This window comes from Sciurus carolinensis, chromosome 16, assembly GCF_902686445.1.
Source record: "Sciurus carolinensis chromosome 16, mSciCar1.2, whole genome shotgun sequence".
Taxonomy (NCBI): Eukaryota; Metazoa; Chordata; class Mammalia; order Rodentia; family Sciuridae; genus Sciurus; species Sciurus carolinensis.
In genome coordinates, this window is record NC_062228.1 from 19885372 (window position 1) to 19907608 (window position 22237).

The 22237-nt window shown below is 41.3% G+C and overlaps 1 protein-coding gene across 3 annotated transcripts in view; it reads left to right on the forward strand.

Annotated features, from left to right (window-relative positions):
* Cdh11 (cadherin 11) overlaps positions 1–22237 on the forward strand; it is a 150072-nt gene that overhangs the window by 26724 nt on the left and 101111 nt on the right. Inside the window, exon 1 of one of the 3 annotated variants that reach the window (XM_047529790.1) lies at positions 17660–17809. The exons of 1 other annotated variant lie outside the window; for it this stretch is intronic. The gene's annotated coding sequence lies outside the window, so the exon portion shown is untranslated. Of the gene's footprint in view, positions 1–17659; positions 17810–22237 lie in introns of those variants that run through there. One more of the 3 variants, XM_047529791.1, reaches the window with a different exon arrangement.

The window sequence follows — 22237 nt, forward strand, 5'->3', positions numbered from 1 at the left end:
AAAGGTTAATGGTGAATGTTTATGTGAGAAAGAAATTACCAGTAGCATTTGGAAGTAATGATATTATTTTTGTTGGGATTTTTATAAACACTATCTCATTTTTTTTTGGAATTAATACATAAAAAATAGCTGGGTATACTAAAAAAAAATGTAGATGCACAAAAATGTCCATCAGGGCCAAAAAAGAAAAAGAAAAGTTAAAATTCAAACAGAAGGGAATCAGTTAAATAAATTATGCTGTATTCTTATGATGGATTATAATTAGTCACTGGAATTAACCAACAAAGAGTTTGCAGCTACATGGACATACACTTAGAATAAAATTTAAGAAGTACAAAGTAGGTCACTGAATTATCTACTCAGTCTGGTTTCAACTTTCTACACTTTTATGAACACATAAGAGGATGGAAAAGAATTTTGGCAAAGTATCAGCAGAAATTACATAAGGACGATGTGACCAATTTTAAAATTTTATTTACAAATTCTGTCCTTTGTCAATTTTTCATTACTTCACATTAGCACTTGAGTAGGACACATATTTAAAATAACTGCAAAACTGGAATATGGAGGCAAGAATGGAATAATGATTCTTTCTAGTTTCTGCTTATTTCTAACGAATTAGTCATTAGATTTCTGGAACTAGGTTTGAGTCTCAGATTTAAAAACAAACTCCACAATTTGTTTTTAATTTGAAGCTTTAGAGATCTTGGTATCCATTTTTACTGTTTATATATGTTTTTTCCTCTTTAGATTTAAAGGAAACAAGGATAGAAAGTTTATGTGAGTTGAGAAAATCTAGTGTTATTTTGTGTTTCTGTTGGCATGCCAGGAAGGAATAGGGGAAAGGATGGTGGGCTATTGGAAATTCAAAAGACCTCTCAGGTATTTTGAAGCAGAGAGCTTTGAAGCTTGGGGATGGAGGCTGGGGTTGCCTAGTATCACTCGACTGGTTTGTAGGGGTATTAGGCATCATGAAGTTACAGCTGTCGAGAATAAGCTAAAAAAAGGGTTTGGCCCAGTATCAATTATTTTGTGGTTACTGGTGGGGTAGTGGTATTGCTGGTAATGGTGATTAGAGGCAGACCAAAGAATCTAACTCCTGCTCAGTTGGAAGATATGATATGGTAATTGTAAGAATGAAACCTTCAGGATTTATTTTCACGAAAGCAGAAACATGGTGTCAGAAAGGCAACTATACACCCAGCATCAATTTTGTGGCCCGTTAGGTCTAGGTTTAAGCTTTGCGCTTCAGTGAAAACTTAGAACTTGTCAGTTTTCAGAATAGAAATGTTTATCTCCATGTCTGCATTTTAAAATTCATTGTGCATATGTTCTGTGATTTAAAAGTAACAGTCTTCTCCATTTTTCTCATTCTATAGCAAATTGCAATCGCACCATGTCATCAAAAAGTTATTTAGTGACAACTTATGGGAAGCCAAAAAGTTTCCTGTAATTTGCATATATTTTCCACATTTGGAACATTAGTGATTAAGGTTTTTTTTTTGTTCATTTAAAATAATATATTATTATTGAAAATAAATATAATAATAAATGCAAAATGTTGGCTGTAACGGCATATGCTAAACATTTTCACAGTGCGGCACAGCATATGCTTCGTTCTTCATTAAGAGATTTTAAAATAACTCGTATTTAGCAAGAATACATTATCTTTTATTCAGAATTAATTATAAGCTGTTTTGTGTACCATAATTTAAAGTGCTACCCACTTCTAATATGTAATACGCAAAAGAAACTATGGTTACAATTCATTAGAATTGGCTTCTTTCCTTTGCAATTTAGTAGCATAATGAACACATAGAGCTGAAATGCTATTTGTTACTTGAATCAAAAGTTACATGAAGTGCTGATAACTAACAGTTACAAATCCTTTATTATTTTTTTAAGCACAGCATGCCTCAGGAGAATGGGATAAGTCATGAGAGTAATTCATGCATAATTAGTTATTTTCCCATTCTTTGATAGTTTTAAGAACAAGTTTTCACAAGGGCTATTGGAATTAGAGGGTAGAAAAGCATTTAAAAATCATTGTACATTATTCAAACACAGGATGGTATTAAATTATTTGGTATGCTGAGACACACACTTCTGAAAGCAAACCATGGCTTTTGTAGGGACTTGATTCTTGATGTCTATTTAGCAAATGTAACCTACCATCTTAAAAACAAAGCCACCTGTCTCAAACAATGACTTGCATATACATCAGTTGTCTGGTTAGATATCCAGAATCTCCAATTCCTTGTCTCCTATTTGAATTTTTATCATGTTTTACCAGTGAGGAAAGTGATACCCAGAGAAGTCAGATCCTTGTGTAGGGTAATGTAGCTTAAGACAAAGGGTCAAGAGCTGGAGTCAAGGTCTGTTGGCTAATGTTGGAGTGACATGTAACTTGCTGATGTTGTCAGTCTTCAATCTTCATTATCACTAACATGTTCAGCATTCAAGACCATAGCTTGTTACCCCAACTAATCCTCATGAAGAGGACAAAATAGCAGTCAAAGTGTATCCAAACTGAAAACAAGATTCTTAAATGCAATTTTAAAGTACATGTTGACATCTTAACTTCTTTGTTAAAAAACAATGGAATTATAAAATAATACGAGTCCTCATTCTGAGCTGACTGGAATTAGAGGAACACTCTAATACTCTGCTAATGGGAGTGTTAATCAATACTAGAGGGCAGTTGGCAGAGTTTTTCTTGAATCTAAATACACACAGGCCCCTTTTCTTACTTGGTTCATTTCTTGTAGCTATCCTTGGAATACACCATTTAGTATGCAAAAATGGAGACTCATAAAAAATTCTTATTCATATGATTTTTAGGGCATATAACTGGCACTTCAATAAAGCTGATAAAATGTCTCATCACACTTTATCAGAGGCAAAAGTGAAAACTTGTTAAATGGCCACCCCTTCTAGGAAGTCCTTCACAAGAAACAACTTATTCATACAACTGCATTTGAGAAGTCATCAGTTACATTCATGAAGATATTTTTAATAATATGGGAAAAATACTTGTGTGTAATGTTTATCACAAGGTATATGCTAAAAGTCATATATAAACTATAATTTCTGCCTTGAAATAAAAAAAAGGCATAGTTAAAATGATTAGATGGTAATAAACCAGTAAGATAAATAAAAAGAGTTATCAGTAGGTGACAGGATTATCCTACCATTCACCAGCTGTCTTATTCCCTCTGGGCTCCTATAAAAACATTCCTTAGAATGAAAAATTTATAAACAACTGATAATTGGTTGCTCATGATTTAGACTGGGGAGTCCACAATCAAGGTGCCAGCAGATTTGATGTTTCATGAGTGCCTGTTCCTCACACATAGTAGCCTCTGGGCTCCTTCTGTGTCTCTTTGGTAAAGGTGCTGATGCCATTCCTGAGATCTGCCTTTGTGACTTAATCTTCAAAGGTTCCACTTCTTTATGCATTCATGTTAGGTAGTAGTTTTTGTTTGTGAACTTCGGTGGGATGCCAATATTTGAACCATAGCACCAGTCCGTCATTTATTTAGTCAATGTTATTTATTTTATTTTAAACCCCTACATTTTCAATATTGATTTTTTTGGGGTGAAATGGGGATTGAACCCAGGGGCACTAAACCACCGAGACATGTCCCCAGGTCTTTTTATTTTTTATTTTGAGACAGGGTCTTGCTAAGCTGCTTAGAGCCTCTCCAAATTGCTGAGGCTGGCCTCAATCCTCCTGTCTCAGCCTCCTGAGTGACTAGGATTATAGATGTGTATTGATTTTTTTGTTGTTAAAAATAAGGAAAAAAGATAATAAATGACTGTGTCATAAAATGATCACGTGCAACCAACTTTGAGCTACACGCCAATGATCATCTTTACCTGGTCTGGAGGACCATGAGATATAATTGACAAACTTATTAGCAATTCACTTTCTCAGACATGTAATTGGAGTTTAGCCTTGAGAATATCATGCAGAGCCGGTTGCATTACAAACAATTCACCTAATGCAATTTGCTTATTTACATAAATCTCCCTCTTTACATGTAGCCAACAGTGGGGTTTTTAATTTCCATTATTTTTATCATCTCTAATCATAATGTTAAGAGTAAGGAATTTGTTCACTATAGCGGCATGAGGTGAGTGGTTTGCATCATAGTCCCTCTGCTTGACACCCTCTTGGTGGGATCCGGGGTTCCAGTCTAGGATAGGAATGTGGTCCCTACACCTTGCTCAACTGATAACACATCTCTTCAAACTGCAGCTACCATTTCTAATACAAAGCCACTTGCATATTCTCTATGGTAACTGACACTTCAGAATTCCTAAGGGAAGGTAGAAAGAATTAGATGAAATTCCCTGGATTCAGAAGGAAAGGGGAAGTGATTAAGATGTTGAAATTGCTCAGGCTGTCTACTATCATTGCTGGAGGAAGCGATGCCTCTGTCAAGTGCAAAATGTAATAGCTCTGATTACCGAGTACCTATCTTTTGGGACATTTCCCATTCACACCTAACTCTGAAACCTGCTCTAAATGGAAAGATTCCAGATTGTGCTGGTCTACGGTTTTCTTTCATCTCAAATGATACTATTTTTTTCTGCTTTAAAAATTCACTCTGAAGGTACTGATGTGGAATATTTGACTTACATGTTTCCATGAAGAATTTTTTCATGCATTTCCTCTCTCTTACTCTTCTCTTGTGGAATATCTAAAAGTAGATGATTTTGTGGGATGCCCAGTGTCTGGACTGGACTGTGGCCTTTAGAGCCAGCCCTGTGGGACACACTGCCTTCTATGCTCTGGGATTTGTGATTGTTTTACAGAGGTTGTACCCGCGGTGGTCTGTGGACCATCTGCTTCAATATTCCTTGGAGACTTTGTTTCTGGGGAAGCTTCCAGATCCCTAACCCAGACCTTCTGTAGCTGGGGGAAGGCTCTGAGAAGCCCCATTTCTAGCAGGCTTTCAGGTGATTGTGAAGTTCCTAAAGCTTGAGAAGAGCTGGGTTGGGTCTTTTCCATTTTTAGAAAGCCTTCGCCCCTGCTGTCACAAGTTTATGTCATGAGAGCTTTCTTTAGGGGTTGGTATATTAATAGTCACAAAGGGTGAATGTTTATTCTAATATTGCAGAGTCACGAGAAATGGACCTAGGCATGACTTCCAAACTGAGCTATTGAACCGGAAGTTTTTGCATTATCTGGGATAAGTTAGGAGTGCATTTCTTGGGCTTCCTTTCAGAGTTCCTGAATCATAGACATTTGGGGTGCTTTATAAAGTCAACCAAGGGATTGGGGATGCAGTTCAATGGTAATGCACTTGCTTAGCATATGTGAGGCTTTCTATCCCGAGCAGAGGGAAAAAAAAAAAAAAAGCCATACAGGTGAAATGGTGATTTATAAAGTATGAGAACCACTAGTCTAAAATGCAGTTTTTTAGCCTTTCAGTGCTGGCTACATGCCTTCATTTAAGCTGTCACCTTACCGATTTCTGTAAAGGTGAAACAGTTCTTTGCTTCAAACCACAATTCCTGTTAGACAATCTCTCAGACTTAAAGCTCCAGATTAGATTTTTAGAATCAATGTTACAGGCAAATAATGCCTTTAAAACAGGTAATGGTCCTTCTAGGAAAGTAATGGTTTGGTCTCTTAAAAGCAGCATCAAAATAGCATGACAAAACCCTTTGGGTTTTATAATAGATGACAGGTTCCTAAGTTGAAGCTAATTGAGTTGAATCTTGGTTTTGACATTTACTAGCTGTGTAGCTTTTAGAAAAGGTAAAGCATATTTGGGAGCCCTGCTTTTTATACCTGGAAAAAGAATAAAGATAGTACCTTCCTTTCACGTGGTGGTTTTCAGTATTAAATAAGACAACGAATGGAAAGTGCTGTTCCGAGGACCTGGTAATCAGCAAATGCCCAAAGTGTGTTTAAAGGCACATAACCATGGATATGCACTATAGTTTTTTTGACTCTTGGTTCCCTTGTTTTAAAATGGGAGTAATTGTTGTGCCTAAAAGTTTCAGAAATAAAACAGAACTGAGTGAAACTCAGTAGCATTACAACCCAAGGTGTTCCTATGAAAGATGAACCAGTAGAGACGGGATGTATCTGTACCCTCAGCCTCTAGGATTAGTTTAGACACAGGATAAGCACTTGATGAACAAAAGTGAGGAATTAACCAATAGCCAAATTCTATACAAGGGACATTGTTCACATAGACTCCCACAACCTCTTACAGAAGATGTAGTTACTTTTCTCACAGAGGAGGACCTCAATCTCAGAAAGGAAGAGTGAACCCACTAAGGTGGAACCAGGTGATGCCTCAGATGATCTGATTTCAAGGCTCCTGGGCTTGTTTATTCTGCTGTTTCATTGACCTCCATGTGACTTTGACTGACAATCTCTAGTAATAAGCAAAAGGGGTGGACAAGTTAAAAAATAAATTCTTCAGTGTCTATGGGAAACATGAAAAAGAAATAGTGCGTTCGGATGGATCACTAGGACTTAAAGCTGGGCTCAGTGGCACACATTTATAATTCCAGAGGCTTGGGAGGCTGAGGCAGGAGGATCACATGTTCAAAGCCAGCCTCAGCAACTTAGTGAGGCCCTAAGCAATTTAGCAAGACCCTGTCTCAAAATTAAAAAAAAAAAAAAATAAAAAAGAAAGAAAGGGCTGGGGATGTGGGCTCAGTGGTTAAGTGCCCCTGGATTCTATCCCTGGTACAAAATATAAATGAATGAACAAATAAATAAATAAATGTAAACGAATTCTGTAGCTCTTCACCAAATAACTCCTAGCCAAAGTAGGAAGAGAAAGTTTTTGGTTTTCCTGTTAGCTTTATTTGAAACTATGCTATTGTAAGATATAATGTGGAAAACTTTTAAAACAGTCATGTAGCTGAGTAAATTACTTCAAGGTGAGCACCATTAACCACCACTCCCTTCTGTCACCCTGCCAGACACTTAGGATCCTCCTCAAAGCCTTTGCTCTGTATGAGGGTGACCATTGTACCCATTATATGACAATTATCCCCATTACCAACCTGTGCTTCTCCAAACTCTATAGTTCCATTTTGCCTGATGTTCTTTATTATCTTTAGGTGAGTCTTTTGGGATGAGTTTAACCCCTAAGGGCTCCAATTATTTCCTCTCATTTAAGAAATGGAATTTTATCCTACTGTATTAGTCAGAGTTCTCCAGAGGAAGTATGATTGTTAAAAGGGGATTTATTACATGACCAGAAGTTGGATAGTCCACAAGGGCTGTCTGGAAGCTAGAGAGCTAGAGGAACCAGTGGCTGCACAGTCCAAACTGCTGACACCTCACAACAAGAGGAATCAATGATGCTACTCTAGTTGGAGACCAAAGACTTCTGAAAACTCCCTGGAGAATCACTCGCAGAGACCATTTGAAAGAAAAAAGGAGCAAGAGTCTGATGTCGCAGCAGCAATCAAGAACCTGTTCAAGGAGATTGGAGCTTACATCTGCTGCTGCTTCCTTGTTCTTCCAACTTTTATTCCATCCAAGCCACCATTGGATGGTGTTGCCCATGCTCAGGGAGGGTCTCCATTCAGTTCACTGTCCCACATGCCAATCATTCCTAGACCCAACCTTATGGACACACCCAGAAACCTCTTATTCTTTGGTATCTCTTAATTCAATCAAGTTGACAATTCAAATTAACCATTACACCAACCATACAGGGTTTCTCAAATTTAGCACTATTAGCATTGTGAGTAGGACAATTTTTGTCTGGAGGTAGGGTGTGGGGTGGACTGAACACTACTATGGGATGTTCTGCAGCATCTGTGCTCTCTACCCACCAGATGCCCCATTTAGTTGGGACAACCAAGAGTATCTCCAGAGATTGCCCAGTGTCTCCCAGAGGGCCAAGTTGCTTCCAGTTGAGAATCATGGCTGTAGAGTTTCCATCTGGTCCTTTTAATTTTCTGAAAATTCTATTGCACATCCAAGTCTTAATGAGATTCAGATTCAGTTTTTCTACTTATTTATTTATTGCTAAGACTACTTCCTGGGTGGTTTTATGAACTTCCTTTCAGAGGTAGGTAATGTTACTAATTTTTCTGGTTATGATGTTAGCCACTGTGGATGCCTGGTACCTAGACCCTTTGTAAGGAATTTGCAAAATGCTGATATTATGATTGTATCATACTGTTGTCACTGACTTGTCAGAATATTTTTATCAAGAGAAACTTTGCTTCAGCTACGATTTGGTGGCTAGGATGGTTTGAATGGGAAACATAAGGCACCAATTTTGTCTTTTTCCTGGTATGTCTTTCTGGATAGCCAACCTTCCCCATCCTTGCCATCTGAACCTGCCCTTCTCAACTTTGAAAAACAATTTATCAAAGGAATGAGGACAGGTGTGACCCACCTGGCCCAGTCTCCTTGTGAAGTTGACCACTCCTTCTGTTTTGTCCAGGCTCAGGTTGAGCCTTACCATGTTGGGCATCATAATGTGCATTCATGTCCTCTCCCCAAAGAGTCAGCGAGTGAACAAGCAAGGCTCTTTCATTATTCTTTGCATCCTCATTGCCTTAATTTGATCCAGGCAGTCTGGTAGCTTGGAAAGAGCATGGGCCTTGCAGCAGACAAACTTGCATCTAAACTTCAAATCTGAAAAAGTAGCTACCGGGTGATTTGCAGGAGACTCTCAATTTTTCTATGTGTCTTTATTGTCAAACTAAAAGGTGCAATATCTCTAAGAGTTTCTCTTAAGGTTCAAGTCCTTTGTAAACAGCTTTAATGGGATATATATTCTGTACACAGTAAGATATTCATCCTTATCATAGGAGGAGCTTCTAGTGAGGGAGCAGGATGTACCATGCTTCCCCATGCACCCTCTTAGACCTTCTCATTTGACCTCCTTGCAGTGCCTAATAGCCCATGTTACAGTAGAGAAAATCAGACTTAGAGAGGTTGACTATCTTGTTTAAAATATCCAAGCTGATGTGAGTTGACTCTGTATTTCAACTCACACCTCCTGATCCCCAAATCCCTTATGTTATCCTCAATATATTTTGCCTTTAATTGGATGTTTTTCTTTGAACTAGTGATTGAATGACTAAATAACTGTATATCAGAAGGTGGTAAGGTGGTGCTGGAAGTTTATTAGCAAATCATCTTTCCTTTCTAGATGTCCTCTTTCTCCTGGAAGTCAGTTGAATATGGACTCTGCATTTCACATTTGGGTTGAGGCAGGTGAATGCTGAGCCCTGACTTCAGTGTGTCCACCAGGGGAAAGAGCAATGTCAGGCATCCAGTCTGGCTTCTGTGATTGGCCAGTGGTATGATTTGCATATTTCTCATCTGTGCTCAGAACATGGATGGAACTGGTTGCTCCATCTCCCTTGAGGAGCTCCCTGGGCTGCCTCATCCTATGGGCAGCACCATGACCTGGAAGGAGCTGGGTCCCAGCCTTTTTCTGTCCACATGTCTGTTACCTGTTTAAGCATGAGCTTCCTATTCAGCACTAGGATAAGAACAAGTTCAGCTGAGTCCTGCTCTTGCTTAGGTGTTAGGGTGTCACTGATATGAATTTAACCTGTCATAATACAGAAACAAAACTTTCTTGGAAAGAATGTTGGTGGGAAAACAGTTGTCTGGTTTATGTCGGGGATCTCCTGTGCACAGCCTCTGGGTAGGACCTCATCCAGGGGGCAGGGTGAGAGCATGCTGGATGAACTCTGACTGAACTAGGGAGCAGCTGCACTGGAGAAGCACTGGGCAGCACCTGGACCCCAATTGTCCCCAATACCTCTTCTCTTTTTAGTTGCCCAAGACAACCAGGGTAAGCCATCATTTTGATAGGCACTATTGCATGACTGCTTAGCAGATTACAGATGCACTTACTGTTGTTAACTTTCTATGACAGTTTTCAGAACTTGCAGTTTAATGGCTAAATTAAAATCTTTAAGAAAAAGCTTGAAATAACAAATATATTTCCTGTATGCCTATGTACACACACTCACATGAAGAATTCTACTATGTTGCTAATTGAAGTAAAAGGAATTTGAGAAGTGTATTTTATTCTTTAAAAAAAATCTGTTATTGCTATTGTGATGAAACAGGGATTGTAATGGGTATTTCATTATAGTGCTGGTGGATGCATTAATTAAAACATTCTTTCTTGGGAATAATCTTCAATATGTACATAAAGGTTTAAAATCCCATGTTCTTTTGACCTAGCAATTTCACTTCTAAACATCTATTCTAAAAGAATAAGCAGGAGTGCAGACAGAGATTAATGCACAATTAAGTTTGCTGCATTGTTACTTATAATAGGAAAAATTTTAAACTACCCAGTAGCCCAATAGTAGGGGGTTGAATGGTTATATAGTTTGTTATACATCCTGACAAGCAATTATACAACCATTAGAAGCAAGGTTCCCAAAGACTGTTTAGTATTGGTGTGTGAAAATGCTCAGGGTGTATATTAAGTCAGGCACAATAGAAGAAAAACCTCAATTATGCTTAAAAATAGCAAGAAGAAAAACAGTGAAAGGAAATGTTTGTTTTCTCATTTATAAATTTTATTTTCTAAAATTTAGACAGTAAGAACACATTCTTGAGTAATTAGAAAAAGTACGAATAAATGAAACCTAAAAATTATGTTAATATTCGAAATGCAACGTGAGGTGAGAAGTATCTGAAGAAAAGAGAGGTTTACAGAAGAATGAACAATTTATTCCACCTGATGAAGCAGGCAGAGAAAGCCAGAGAAAAGAGATGGATTTTAAGGACAGAGACATAATTTGCCCAGTGGGCAAGGAAAGGTCGTTTCAAGACCTTCAGGAGCGTGGGTTGTGCAAATGACAGAAGCATAAACATACCTGGCGTGTTCCAGAAATGAAATTTATCCGGTATGACTGGGGCACAGACTCTGCAGTGCAGAGGGCTCCTTGAGTCAAGGAAGGTAGGGAGGAACCAGGCTGTGGAAGATGTTTTATTTTCAGGTCATGCTAGAGAATATAAGCAATAAGCCTCATCAAAGAGTCTGGGAGGTTCACAGTAGAATGTGGATTGGAAAATATAGCTGTGTGTATATATGCACATGCATATACATGTGTATACACTAAAGCACACACAGATGCACATGTGTATGCACATACTGTAAGATTCCATTGCAAGAATCAAAGTGAGAGTGTACGTACACGTGTATTTACAAATGTTTTTTAGAAAATAGCTTCAGAAGGGGCTGACATGTGGGTTGTGCCTCAGTGATAGAGCGTTTGCCTTGCATGTGCTAAGTCCTGAGTTTGATACTTGATGTTGCACAAACACACACACACACACACACACAAATTCATCATTTTTTCCTCATGATGAAATCTAAAGCAAACCATGATAGAAAAAATAATATGCTGAAAGACACAATTTCCTCCACCATGAGTAGCTCTTTTCCTTCAAGGCTTTCTGCCCTTAATTAGACAGGTTAGAGATGCTCCTTCCTGACCACCTAGTCTGTAGTAGATGTTCTCCCCTGCCTGTCACCTCTTAGGACTCACTACCTAGACTGCAAACTGCATTCAGAGATCCATTACATGTGCCATTGTATCCCCACGTCTGATGTATAGTACATGCTCATTATTTACTGCTTCTTGAGTGAGTTTCACAATGTCTGCACATGAAAGGCTTTGTCAAAATTCATGAAGTTGACTTCTTGTTAATATCCCATGACTCGGATCACTCCTACTCTAGGAATCACACGAGATGGGGGTTTTGTCACTTTTCCCATCCAGGTTGGAATTCATTTTGACATCGCTGTTAAACTTAAAGACAAAACCCTCTCTATATTATGCATCCCTTATATTCAGGCATTTGGAAGACCTGGGTTCATGTTTAGCCTATGCACAAATTCCCTAGATGGCATTATTTCAGCTTTGTTCTCTCAGTTTTCTTCCCTTGGAAATGAGGATGTGGAATCAGTCTGATTTTCTGCTTCCAGGAACTAACCCCAGGTACCTCTATTGCTTCCCTGCTCCCTGATTTCTATGCAAAGGTAGCTTCAAGCAGCACCTGATCAATGTTTGATGACTTATTCATCAAAATCTCTATTACATTAGAATTCTTTAGAGTTTGAGATGGAGTCTATGTTATCCCATAACATTTCGGGAAAGTTCTAGGGAAAAAAAAAAAAAAATCAGCACTCTCAGTGTGACCTGGTGGGGGAACAGTTTGAACTCTATTTGAAGGGGAGAGGCTGTGCTTTCCTCTGAGCTGTCTCTGCCTCTGTCGGGTGCATGGTATGATTCAAAGCCAGACTCCTGTTTTCCTCTGACGCTCCTCCTGAGGTTTTCCTGTCAGCACTGATACGTCCAACATGCCTGATGCCACTAGGGACACACAGGTATCACATCCCAAATGGAAGGCGGGTTTTGAGCTCAGTGAATACAGGTGCATTTATTCACTCAGGGATCTGTGAACTGTTTGTTTACACATGGAAAGAGCAGCACTGAGGACTAGAAGTGCAAAGTCTGTGGACGACAGCATCACAGATGATCCTCTACATCTCACTCTCAGTGCCAGGGGATTCCTTCCATGCTTCTGTAATGTCAGAATGTATGGAATCTGCAGCACGAGAACAGACAATGCCATCCTTGGCCTTCCTGGAAGTGATTATATTCCAAGAATCCACCAAACTGCCTCTTTCTGCTTCAGAAACCCTTAAACTAAACCTCTCTGTGTTTCCACCTTGGAATGAAGTCAACGCGGGCGTTAAGCACGCAGAGAACGTACAGATGTGTTTCTGGCTAACATAAATTGAAGGGAAAATATTTGAGAAGGGCCTGATTTATCTGTGAGGTAAGATGCTTCAAATGAACAGAACAGCCTTTATGATGTTAAATCTGCACTCCCCTCAAATATTTGTGAAACTTGATATTGCCGAGTTTCAACGCAGTGTAATGACCCAATATTTAATTTTAAAGGATTTCCTCCTCCAAGAATATTGTGCTGATTGTAAAGCCTATATACCTTTTAAGGTACCTCATAGTTTCCGTGTTTCCTTGTCTCTACTGCAAGGAGCATGTTAGGATACTGTGTGGGTGAGAAGGAGCACTTGGTAATTTTATCCTTTTTCTTTTCTCAGATGCCATTGTGTTTTTGCATTAGAGTACTACTTTTATAATTAGACTAGGCATATGCTCATTTCCATTGTTTTGATTATTTTCTTTATATTAAATTTTCACTTTTCTGCCACATGTGCCTTACTATATATACATACACACACACACACACACATATATATATATATATTTTTTTTTTTTTTTCTCTGCGGCTAAGAAAGGGAACTATGCGTGTAATGAGCTTCTACATTGTGGTGTACTCTTTGCTCCAGCATCTTATTTAATCCATGTGTAATCATGAATAAAGATGTTCGTACTCATACTCATTTTTTTTTTCAGATAAGAAAACCAGCATTTAGAGAGATTAGGTGGTTTCAGGTGTGCATGTTTGAATGGCAGAGCAGAGGTGAGGCATGCTGGTACCATTACTATTTTGTGACCTTTGCCTGAATTGTTTCCTGTGATTCGAAAACCAGCAAGAGTCTCCCTGTCTCCTCTTGAAATAATACAATGCTATGGACTGCATATGGATGTGCAGTCGGGCAAATCTAGGTTTCAGTAGACTTTTTTGAGTCTCGGTTGCCCCACAGAAAAGCGCTATTGACTAGATCTACCTCTGCTGTGTCTGTGGGATTAGAAATACCCTCTCAGGATGCTCTGTCTTGTGGGAGGCATTCTGGCCTCTGTCTTTTTTTCTACCCCGTCTCCCTCTTCCCAGCCTGTGAAACTTCCATGGAGGTGATTGACAGCTTGGAGGAGCCTGGGAGTGGGAGGGGGCTCCCTTTTGGTTTGTCAGCTCACCCCGTGAAAGAGAAAATCAAAAGTCCACACAGCCATGCTTTTCAAACTGAGATGCAGGAATTGGAAGAGGGTATTGGTGTGTGTGGGAGATAAATCACAGAAAATTGTCTAGAATTGGTACAAACGAAATTTGAATTTAACAAGTGCTGGAGTGCTGAGGTGGGATTTGTTCTCCTCTCCCGGAAGCAGGATCGTGGTCCCTCGGGGAGGTGTCATCTCACCGCCACCCTCTCAAGGCACAGGTGGCCTCTCCATTCTGCCTGGGACCAGCCCCTCCCAGACCCTCCCAAAGCGAAATCTTAGGCTGCCAGTCAATGCTACTGCTTCCTGTCATGCATCCTTCATCAACAAGTAAGAGTCCACAGCCATAAATAAGGTGTGGGTTCCACCAGGTACTTAATTCTGTTCACCAACCTAACCGTCAGCACAGTTCCACAAGGGAAGGATTATCATGTCATTTCTAGCTTATAGCTGATGTGACTTTTTCAAAGAGGTTGGTTATCTTTCCAGGGTCCTGCGGCTATTTGGGCAAGAGCTGGCGTAGCCAACGCTCAGTCCCCTTAATGGGCTGAGCTACAGCACCTCACACAGGGTGGCATTCTGGGAACATCAGGCTGGGCCTGTTTCATCTGAGGAAATAAATCTCTAGGGCTGTGTTGCTTGTTAGAGGTAGATTCTCCTGAAATACTCTTTTGGCCAGTGATTCAGAGGTCCTTGCCAAAGGATCATCATAAATCCTGTGTAGACAGAGAAATCCCTAATGAAAGAAGGGTTCTTTGCAGTGGCCCACAGCCTTGAGCAATAGCGTGGAGAAGAGGACACTTTGCAATAATGCTTGGGTGGAAGCCCAGGGGCCTGATGACACGGGCAGGGACACAGATGGTCCCGTAAGGAGGATTTGATGAGCGCCCGCCCGCCCCACGTGCAGAGTGGGAAAGGGCTTTGGGACAGTATCATCTGAGAGGCCACTGTCACATGTGGATCCATCTAATCCCCTGCCTGAGTTTCTATGTCTCTGTCAGTAACAAGGAATCCTGTCAGATATTCCGTCCCATACAAGGGTGAGGGTGAAATTGCTTCCAGTCCTGTTTGCTGTCTGTATTCTAATCTGACTGGCAGAGGAGGCTGGCAAAGCGCACCCCCACATGGTGGTGTGATGAGCAGATTATCAGTCACACGTAATTTTCCTTCTGTGAAATCAGCCGCTAATATTTGCCCTGATCCACCATGTGTAGGACTCAGTGCTATGTGCCAGAGGGTGCGAGATTTGAGGGAGGAGGAGAAAGTGTGTGTGTGTGTGTGTGTGTTTGTGTGTGTTTAGGAACGCTTCCTTCTTTCTGAAAGTACATACATTTTAATTCAAATCATTAACTCTTTCTTTCACCCAAGGATGGGAGATGATTTAATGCTTCCTCAATAATGTTTGCAATATTCTGTACAATAATTAGAAAGGATTTATGAGGAGGAATACTATTATGGAAATTAGTTATTATTGCTATTCAGATTCTTCTTTTTCTTTTTGTTAAATTCATTCAGTTTGCTTTTCTTCCCTTTCCTCCTCTCAGTTTTTCAATCTCTCTCTATCCACACATGCATGCACTCTGAGACTTGGCAGTAGAAAGCCAGGTTTATCCATGGCATTTTTCCTACGAACGTTCAACTCCTAGGTACCTATTTTTAATTGTTGATACCTTTTTTCTTTTACTTTGGGAAGTAATCATTCATGTAGTCTACACTCATATTTATGAGTTATCTTACAGCAATAATACTTGCAAGGCAGGCTCTATTAACATCCCATTCCAGATAGAAAAATGGTAAGGTTCAGAAATGCTAAGCCACTTGCCTGAGGTCACACAGCTAGCAAGAGTTGGAGACTTCATCTAAATCCCAAGTTCTTAAGTCCAAATTTCTAAGCTCTTGTTCTTCTGAAGTTTTACTGAAGGGCAATAATAGATGGTTAATTCAGGTATATTAAACTGACCCTGTTTTATTACTCGTATCAGCAATTAGTTCTTTTGGAACCTTAGGGGTTTTGCAGTGCTAACCAATGCCCAGCCTCTTCCTCTGTGGCACTCCTACTTCTGCTTCTGCAGCCAGGGGAAGGAACCAGAGAAGTAGAAACTTAAATGAACTCCCCAAAGGGTAGTCACCAGGCATCAGTGGGTATTTGCTTTATTCTATTTGTTTGCTATAGAACAAAACAAAACAACAAATGTTCTCTGCCTCTGGGTCCAAGGACTTGCCTTAGATTAGCAACAGCAGTTCCATGAATAATGAAAGAATTTCCAACATGTCTGAAAACAACCCCAACATCAGAGAGACACAGAAGAATGAAACTCAGGTGTTAACTTCCCCCCTCCCCCTGTGTCCCAAGTATCAGCTTCTTCCAAGGCCTTGCTCCTCTGAGTGCATCCCAGACCTGTCCGTGGACCAGCGGCATCCCTGACCATCACCTGGGCACTTGTCAGATGAGCATGAACTCAGCCCCTTGGTCCAGACCTGCTGAAGCAGAATGTGCACTTCATGAGGTGCCCAGTGCACCCTGCAGTGACAGAAGCACCTCCCAACACGGAGGAGGACTTCCCAAGGCCAGGGCTGAGTTGGGATGAGTGACGGAGTCCCTGGCCACAAGTGCACAATTCATGAGAGAGCTACGAAGTGCAGATATCAGCATAAGCAATATTTAAAAAAGAATTAAAACACAATTGGACATCTGCAGTTCTATCCCATCTGAATCTTTTGGGGAGAAGGCAGGAAAAGCTGGTGCTGGGAATTTTGGTTTCTTCTTTTCTCTAGTTTTTCTGAATTTTCAGCCAGTGAAATTGCATTAAGTCATTCCCCTACTTATATATCATTGGATTTTTGATAACTGTGCTGTACACAGAGATCCTGAACATGTGAACGACAAGGTCGGTTCAGTTGGCCAGCACGAATCACGCTAATGACAGTGACCGCCATCAAAATAGGCAACCTTTATGAGGTTACGTTGCCGAGCGCATTGCAGGAGTTAACTTCTTTCGTTTTTGCAAGAAACCTTTGCAAGAAGGACCGTGTTAAGCTCCATTTTATAAGTGAAAAGATGCTAACTTATCTAAGGTTATCCAACTGGACTGGAAAAAAAAAAAAAAAGAAAGATTCAAATCCAGGCAACTTGCCCTTGAGATGACTTCACTGTCTACCATGGAATCATGTAAAATGAATTCACGCTGCCAAGATCTAAGGCAAATGTGTCCATTCCTTTTATGTCCCTCAATGTTTAAGTACGACATTGCTAAGTGTACTTATGCTAATAATCTGTCCTTTGCCATTTTTTTTAAATGTCCCTTAAAACAATGAAATGAGAACGTGAAAGGGTAGGAGTGGCTATTTAAAGTTTTGGTACCATTTTCTCTTTCATTGGACCAGGAGGGAAGAGGAGGTGCATGAGCTCAAGGGAAGGCGGGTATTTCCAGGTCCTTGCTGCTGTGCTGGGGTGCTTGGAGGTGCTGGGCTGGAGTCCTGCTGCCAGGGTGCGGGCCCTGCCGCTGCGTCTGCTGATGCTCTGCCTCATCTGCCGCGGCCACGGTGCTCCCGCTCTTGCTTGTGTCTGTATGAGACTCATTAGCAGGGGGTGTGTGTCTCACCACAGTGGCTCATTCACAGGGCTGCCAGCGGTGCCAGGGAATTGCCGCCTCTCAGGCTGGGCTGTCCAGAACAAAGCTAGGCTGAGCCATCTCACAGCACGGTGGCCCAACATGTCCCCATAGAAGTGTCCTGAGACCGAAGAAAGAAGGGGCCTCTTGGTGATGGTGTCGCCATGGCGGGATCCTGCCTCTCGAGGAAGACCCTAGCTGGCCAACTGCTGCTCGGTGACCTTCCTGAGGGTAGAGTGAGTAGGCGCTGGATTCGTCAGGCCTGGCCTCTCCATCTGCCGGCCTGAATGCAGGTGCCAGTGACACTGTCCAGTGCAGAGGAGGGATGGGAATGGTGGCCATAGATCCTGGCAGAGGGGACTGGCTTTGTAGACAGAGGCTTTAGGCTGGCAGTGCCATTTTATTTATGTCCCGCCCGTGCCATTACAGCTGCGGCTCAGTGTGCCTTGCTAGGTCTGTGCTTTCTGCTCAGGCCCTGATTGTCCTTTGATTCAGGGCTTGTTTTTATTCCAGCCTGGTTACTCCTTGCCAGAGCCTTGCTCAGGGGCTCGGCCGGGACTGCCGATCCTCATCTTAGGAGTTTCGCAAAGTTCGTTCTGGTCTATCTGTGAGAGAAATGGTGTGGACTGGGTCTCGTTGCCAGATTGCAGAGTCTGGGGACACGCGCTGGGGGCGCGATTTCCATCTTCTGTCTTTGTCTGGTCTCCTCCTCATTAAATCTTCCCGGGTCTGTGGAGTTGACTACCAATTGGTGTCTGACCTAGTTACAGAGAGCCACTATGTAACCCCTTGCTCATCATAATAAATGAATCAAAATGGGTTTCTCATTGTGATTTGGAGTGGACTCTATTATTTCAGTGGATTCTACATCCTGAGAGTGTGTGTGTGTGTGCATGTGCATTTACCCATGCATGCCTGTACATGTGTGTGTGCGTGCGCACGTGCTACCAGATGCTGACATTTTCTGCTGCTGTCTCGAGACTTTGCTCTTGGAAGAGAGTCCTGTGGCTTTGTACGGAATAGTTAACGGGCTTGCTGGTTTTCTTGCCTTGACCTCCTTTCCTTTTGCACTGGGAGCACTTGGTCTTGAGCTCCGGTTCTCACATTGTCCGCATTTGGTGTCAGCTCTGTTTGCCTCTCTTCTGCCAAAGGGCACCAGAATTACTCACAGGACCTTTTGGACCACTGCTCAGTGAATGAAGAGCTCGGTGGGGACAGTTACGAGAGGCCAGCACATGCCTCCGATGGGTCCCCGACTCAGCATTGCGGGGCGGTGACTCATGCATTTGGCTCTGGCCTCTGCTGATCTCACAGGCAGGTGGGAAGTTGGTGTTTTCAGCACATCCCAGAGTGTGTGACCTTTTTGCCACCATCTTACCTACCTTGCACTTTGAAAAACATCCTCTTTCGACGAGCTGTATTTATCAAGTAATAACCAATTCCTTTTCCCATTTTAAATGAATCCTACGTACCTAATTGCCAATCAAAGCTTCTAATCAGTAGGAGTAAATCAGTTAACAATTATTTGTTTACTGAGCACTCCTAGGTGCCTGGCCTATGGCAGGAGTGAGGAATTGGAAAAGTGAACAACATTTCATCTTAGCAGCATTCCAACCCATAATAGTATTCTTGTTAACTTACTTTAATTTGGGCGCAGTTTATTGAGCACTGGCTGTGTGTTTGGGTGGGGCTGACTGCTTATGTGCTTCGCCTCCCTTAATCCTCAGGGCCACCTGTGTAGGGCATTGGAGGGGACACTTGCCAGATGAGGAAAGGAGCTTGTGGGGTCGAGTCCTTCACCTGAAGTTACATGCTTAATTACAAGGTAGAAGCAAGATTTGAATCCAGGATCCCTGGACTCTGAAACTTGCCACATCGAGATGATGGTCACCAATTCTCCCATTCCCTCCTCTTTCCCAGATGTTTCTTTCATGGGCAGCTGAGCTTCCCCATGTTCTCTCCATGTCCCATGGCTCCTGGTTTAGTATGAAAATCTTGGGTGCAAGAGTCTACTGCCCCATAGTATAAAGAAGCTTCTAGCTTTCTAAGACATTAACTCCACTCACACCCTGATTGTTTAAATGGGAAACCTGAGGCTCTGAGTGGCAAAGGGATTTGTGCATAGTCACAAAGTAGCAGGGTGTGGACTTGAACTTGACCATCCAGATCTGCCTGCCAATTATGTTTGTTCCCCTATTACTGACTAATTTTTCCTGAGCTGAGGTGAATCTAAAGTGTTGTCCTGGGTAATTCTATGTGGTTTAAGATAAGAAGAGTCAAAATTAGACTCAAAGCAAGTTCATTAGGGGATCATGGTCTAAACTTGCTTACCACTGTGGTGCTCAGCCCTAGAACAGTCCTATCTGTACCATAGGTGGTCAACTAGCATTGGATGAGGGTACCCGATAAAACGAAGAGGTTTCCAGGAATATCTTTCTTGTGCTCATGCTGTCAATTTGGTAGTTGCTGACCTCCATTCTCCCAACACCAGTGAGTATTTTAGACTCAAATTGTTGGTATCAATATTTAATTTGACACTTTGATGATTCAGTCATTTAGTATTGTAAACTATTTTCCTGTTTCTATTTTGGAATAAATTGGCTAGTCCTTTTGGCAGCTCTAGGTGGAGGAGGTTTTCCTGACTGTTCGAGAAAGTGGAGGAGGGTGTTGAGTTATCAGAAAGCTCCTTCAGTTTGGGTGTGGTCAGCTCCACTCTGCAGAAGACACACTCCAATTTGCATGAGATTTTGTAACAATACAAATTGATTTCTAGGCCAGATAATATTTTACACATTGAAGAGAAAGAAAATAAAAAACAAAAAAACCCCCATGGTTTATACACTCTGACTCATGAAGCATCCTTATTTTTCACCTTCCTTTCAGGATATGAGTTAGGAACATTTTTACATTAGCATCTTTGCAGTAGAGAGTTTATTTCATAACAAACCATGGCAAAACAGTGCAGAGAAAATTTTCTACATTGCTTTCTAATCAGGGGAATTGCAACCTCGGTGAAAGTTTGTGATTCTATGCAAGGAGTGACCTGCATTTTACTTAAACATTTCCTATTGCAACAAGGAAATTTTGATTTTTATGGGGGAAAAAAGGATATAATTCTTGTTTGTGAGCTGGGTGAAAAGAATGAGATTATTAAAAGAAACTTGATAACCACCAGGCCCTTGACATCAACTTAGATACTTCATTTTGAGCCAGACTTTAAAGCTGAGTCCCAGCTATAATGCTTTATTGCTATCATGACAAAGAGTCCTCACAACACGCACAGGGAAACCTAGAATGAATCAACACCACAATTCCTTTCTGTTCTTATTTTCATTTTAAAAAATAATTTAAATAATTAAGATAGCTTTGAATGCAAGCATCTTTCCTATTTGCCGGGAGCATTTTCCTTGTTTCTGAAAATCGATAGCATTCTCACTGGAATGCAAGACAACACACGTAATGAAAAATTAGAACTGCTGTGGAGAGCTTGCCTAATATTTAAAAATCTCTATGACAAACAAGGAAGAAGACCAGAAACTGTTGGTGTCGATGCATTTGCTCACTTCGAGGTTATACCTGTTTGGATTAGTCCTTTAATGAAGCTACGGGGATTTAGGAATGAGTCTGGGATAAGGATCTGGTGACAAGCTGACTTCCAGGAGAAGCTGGGAGACTTCCATGAACTCTCTTTGCATCATAATTTGGCATGGTGGTAGAAGACAATCTTCTCAGGTCACTAAAAACAGACATCTCAGAGACCCAATCATGTCTTCGTGGTCTTCTTGACTTTTTTTCCTTTACTCCTGTCTTCATTCTTCACGCCCACCTGCCTTCTCTGTGACTCTGCATTTGCTTTGGATAAGACACCATGTCCTTGTGAAGACAGGGAAGGGGGGATATTCCAGGACCCCCTTACCTGGCTACTCTACTTTCCGTCACCCTCCTGCCTTTCTCCCTTCCTTCCTCTCTTCCTCTGCCTTGCCTCAACCTGGCCCAGATTGCATGTGCTTATCTTTGCAAAGCCAGTGGCAGTTAGAAATGCTTGATATGCAATTATTGAACAAGGAAAAGAATGAACAAATGAGTGGTCGGAGCTCTAGGGAAGGCAGGATTCCAGGGAGGCCCAGTGGGCTAGGAAGGTTTTGGCCTCCTTGAAAGCCCGCTGCTCTGCTGTTTGACAGTCCTCCTTTCCACACCCTGTCCTCCCCCTCTTCTGAGTATGGAGACGCGCTACTGCATGTGAGCGTTCTGTCAGTGTCCAGCTGCTGTCTGTTGGGTGTATCTGCCCGTATCTGAACACGAGCACCCACTCAGACTGAGGTTCTATAAAAATCCAAAGAAGTCTTTTAATTACTAGATTCATAGTTTCTATTTTTCCTTCTTGATTCTATAAATTTCATGCAGATGTTTGCAAATAAGATCTTACCCAAAATGCTAACACCTACAAAACAGATAAAGAAGAGCTTTGGTGAATGAAATAGAAGGAAAAGGGTGTGAAGACCCCAGAACCGCTCCCCACGGCTCTCCCCATCTGCCCTCAGCAGCCCCAGCAGCCTTTGAGGTATCCTAGGAATACCCTGGCTCTGACACGGACAGCAAAGTCACTGGATTAAATGTCTTTAGCTCTTAGCGTCCTGTGAATTGTGATGTCACTCAAACCTCACGTCCGGATCTCTGTGTTTGTCCTTTGCATCAATGCAGATAATTATGCAGTAGGTGTA